At 34.8% G+C, this 4,558-nt stretch overlaps 1 pseudogene; it reads left to right on the forward strand.

The window, feature by feature from the left end:
• Nucleotides 1-978: 978 nt before the first annotated feature.
• LOC132161696 (cuscuta receptor 1-like) lies at nt 979-3,700 on the forward strand (annotated as a pseudogene).
• The last annotated feature ends 858 nt before the right edge of the window (nt 3,701-4,558 follow it).

Consider the following 4,558-nt stretch of genomic DNA (forward strand, 5'->3'; position numbering starts at 1 on the left):
TCCTCTCTACCTCATGCAGCCAATCAATGAAGCCTTCGGCTTGTAAAGTGCCTGAAAATTCTGGAAGCTCAACTTTGAAGCCTAAGTCTCCATGCCGCCAATCCCGAATACCCTGTTCCCGACCCAGAACAGGATTGTGATACGGGTTCTCAAAATTGGATTCTGAATCACGATCATCCATCTCGCGATCCCTCTCCAAGTTTTGCGCCACTAGACGCTGGGTTAACTCCGCAACCTGACTCTCCAAATCTTAAGTCCTCACATCTCGTACATGGTGTTCATGGTAGGAGACTTCCTCATTCGGAACCTACCCACGCCGACCACGACCACGACCTCCAGCCATAAAAACTGATGAAAAATTCACCCCAAGAAGACGCTAAGCTCTGATACCAACTGACGCCGGGCAGAACTAGGATTGTTCTGACAGCGTATAAAAGCAGCAGAAACTAAGATTTGAAGATAGAAAAGGGAATTCAGGAAGAGAGAAAATAACAAGTAGGGAAGAGAAAATCCCTAAGTGCCCCAAATAAGCAAACAGAGAAATAACTCTGAAAGACTTAAATTTAATTGATAGTATAAACTGGATTGATAAACAACAAAGACTAGATGCCTTTATATAGGCTAGGCACCTCCTAAACCAACAAGGAAAAGAAAAAGCAAACTTAATTGGAAAAGGAAAACAAATCCTAATAGGAAAAGGAAAAGCAAATCCTAATAGCAAAGGAAAAACCCAATCCTTATTGAAAAAGGAAAACTAAAACATAAATAATAAATCTACTTTATTATTATTATTCTCCTGCATCAGTAGGACTCTTAAATTATCCAAGTACATGACTGATTAATTAGGACTAGGACTCCTAATTCATGCTCATAATATACTTGATGAACGCCAACCAGTCACGAGTAAAAAATTTGGTCATCTATTTTCAAAGCTAAAATAAGTTGCAATTGAAATATAATTTCTATTTATTATCAGTCAGCATGACATTTTGAAGATTTTATTGACACTTTATCTCTCTTCACTTATGGCAGGTTTGTCTAATTTTAGTAGGTTGGAGATTTTAGATTTGAGGTACAATTCTTTCGGTTGAAGTATTTCTCCATATATCGGAGCACTTTCTTCTTTGAAGGCTATATCATTAGCTAACAATAAGCTCAATGGCACTTTACCTAAAGGTAAGAATCGATTATAAAATCAAGTGTTTATAATTTGTTAGTCTTACCTATGTAATTAGTTATCTACAATTGATTAAAAATGTGATAAAAGGTGAAGGACCATGGCTGATTTAGCTCAACAATTAACCATTCATTTTTTGTTTTAAAAAATCTAGTATTTAAAACCTGATTTTTCTTGTTGATTCTTAGAGTGGAACATAATTAGGATAGTCATTTCTAATATTATTCCTTTTGACAGAGCTGTGCGCACTAAAGAAGCTTGAAGAGTTAGAACTTAATGATAATTTCTTTGAAGGGATCCTTCCAACATGCCTAAACAATATGACATCTCTTAGATTGTTAGATATATCTACCAATCTATTCGTTGGAAACATCTCTTCATATCTGACAGCCAGCCCCACATCACTTGAGTACATTGTTCTCGGTTATAATCATTTTGATGGTCTACTCCATTTTGCCATATTTGCTAATCACTCTAAGCTTAAGGTCATTCAATTAGCGAGTGAAAACAAGTAGTTTGAGATAGAAGCTGAAAAATCTGGGGGCTGGGACCTCCCGTTTCAGTTAACAACCCTTGTACTATCTAACTGTAATCTGAACAAGCTCACAGGAAATATTCCCGAGTTTCTCTTTAACCAGCGTGAATTGGAAATAATTGACTTGTCTCACAATAAGTTGAGAGGAAGCTTCCCCATTTGGTTGGTTGAAAACAATATAGGATTACAAGTGTTAAATCTTCAGAATAATTCTTTCATGGGTACATTTCATTTGCCATCAGATCGCTACACAAGTATTTGGTCTATAGATGTCTCTGACAATTACTTAGGTGGGCAACTTCAAGTAGATATTGGAAAGATAACTCCAAACTTAGAATCTCTAAATCTTTCCCGAATTCATTTTGAAGGTTATCCTTTGTCCTCCATTGGTGACATGAGTCATTTGGGGTATTTGGACTTGTCATTTAATAATTTCTCGGGAGAGGTACAAATAGAATTGATTGCCAATTGCACCTCCTTGACATTTTTGAAGTTAAGCAATAATCGCTTTAGTGGCGAACTTTTCTCAAACCACTTCAAGCTGGAATCTTTATATAGTCTGAAATCAAACAACGATCAGTATACGAGTACTCTACCAGTTGTATCCTTGCAATGGACTAATCTAGTGTCATTTGATATTAGCAACAACAACATGTCAGGAACAATTCCTGAAGGGATTGGAAATATGACAAATTTGAGGACTCTAATCATGAGAAAAAATTCTTTTCGAGGTCGTATTCCTTGTGAACTAGGTTCATTTGAATTTGTAGACCTTTCTCACAACTCACTTTCAGGATCGTTACCTTCTTGTTTGAATCTACAACATGTTGAGCACCTACTTTTGCAAGGAAACAAACTTACAGGACCAATACCAAAAGTTGTTTTCAATTCATCGTCTCTTTTGACATTGGACCTTAGAGGTAACAATTTTTTTTGGCAGCATCCCAATTGAAATCGGTGCACTTTCTAACTTAAGAATCCTTTTGTTGAAGGGCAACAATTTTGGGGGTATAATTCCGAAGCAGCTGTGTTGGTTAAAAAAGATAGGCATAATGGATCTTTCCATGAACTCTCTTTCTGGGACAATACCACATTGCTTTCAGAATATATCATTTGGAAAGGTACTTGTTACTGATCTTGTATATAACATAGGTCTTCTTCAATTCCGGATGATCCATATAGGTTCCACACTCCAACGGCTCTTAGAATGGGAAGGTGAATTCTATGACATAGATCAGGAATATAGTCAACAAGTTGAGGTTGATCTTATAACAAAATACAGCTCTAACTCCTACAGTGGTGATATCCTAAATTACATGTCTGGATTGCATTTGTCATGCAACAAGCTAACAGGTAGAATCCCACAGGAACTAGGAGAGCTATCTTCAATTCATGCATTGAACTTGTCTTACAATCAGTTGACAGGTTCCATTTCACAAACATTCTCAAATTTGGCCCAGTTGGAGAGTTTAGACCTTTCTCACAACAATTTGAGTGGAGAAATTCCTCCGGCACTGATTGCTCTAAACTTTCTAGAAGTGTTCAATGTGGCTTGCAACAACTTGTCGGGTAAAGTTCCAAACATAAAAGCACAGTTTGGAACATTTGAGAAAAGTTGTTACGAAGGAAATCCGATTCTTTGTGGAGAACCATTAGATAATAGCTGCACTAGAGAGGACGAGTCACATCCATCACCAAAAAAATATCCAAATGCAAGTGAAGGGAAATGGCATGAAGTAGATCCTCATGACTTCTTTGCAAGCTTTGTCGGATCTTATATTATTTTATTCTTGGGTGTAGCTTGTCTTCTTTATATTCATCTTTATTGGCAACAACAGTGCTTCAATTTAATTGAGGATTTGAAGTACCGGTGTTATTATCCTGTTTTTGATACCTCGAAAAGATTGTCAAACAGTCTATAACTTTAGATATATTCAGATTCCAAGGACATATTTGGTGGTGGTGATTAGAGCTAGCCATACACTTGATTATGAATAATGGTTATTGTGCTCTAATATGAGACAAGGTGTTCACTTACATTTGCTTTCTTCTGTATTATAATTCTTCTCATTTCATATATATATATATATATATATATATATATATATATATAAAAACATTATACTAAAAGTATGAATAGACTTATAGACTTATAGGAACCTTTTTTTGCTAAACGTGTGATTGTTGGATTTCCTTGAGCCTTTTTGTTTCCTTTGGTCATAAAATTAAGAATTACATGGGGTATGATTTTTGGTGTTACTTGTCCTGATCTACCCTTCAACGGAAAAGGTATGGAGAGACGGATGGTAATTGGGTTCCGACAAAAGATTCTAAACCTAAATTATAGTCCGGTCAAATTCAGATTTTTATGTATATATATCTAATTTTGTATGAACTTATTATAATTTCAGGCTGGGTATATTTAATAAGGTATTAATTATCAGAGATTCAAATAAGCCCTCCCTTATTTTGAGTTTTTTTCTTTTTCTTTTTCTTGGTGTTCACTTATTTTGAGTTTTTTAGAATACTATGTCAAAGCATATGCATGCTTACACCTCTTTAACAATGATAGGATAATTATAAATATTAATTTATAAGCAATTATTTATAAATTTTTATACTTGGTTTTTTCTATTGCATTTGATTAATATGGAAGTGTGTCCCGAGGGAGTCTGAATTATATATCATGCTAAAATTGTTTTATCAAATTTTAATTGTCAAGGTATAATAGAAAAGACAATAAATAGGAATATGAATAGCGTCTTATATAAATTGAGTTTTATGGGTTTTGTAGTAAAAATATTGAACTTTTTTTTTTTCTTCTTCTCTCTCTCATGTAATCCAAT

Source organism: Corylus avellana, chromosome ca9 (assembly GCF_901000735.1).
Source record: "Corylus avellana chromosome ca9, CavTom2PMs-1.0".
NCBI classification, from domain to species: domain Eukaryota; kingdom Viridiplantae; phylum Streptophyta; class Magnoliopsida; order Fagales; family Betulaceae; genus Corylus; species Corylus avellana.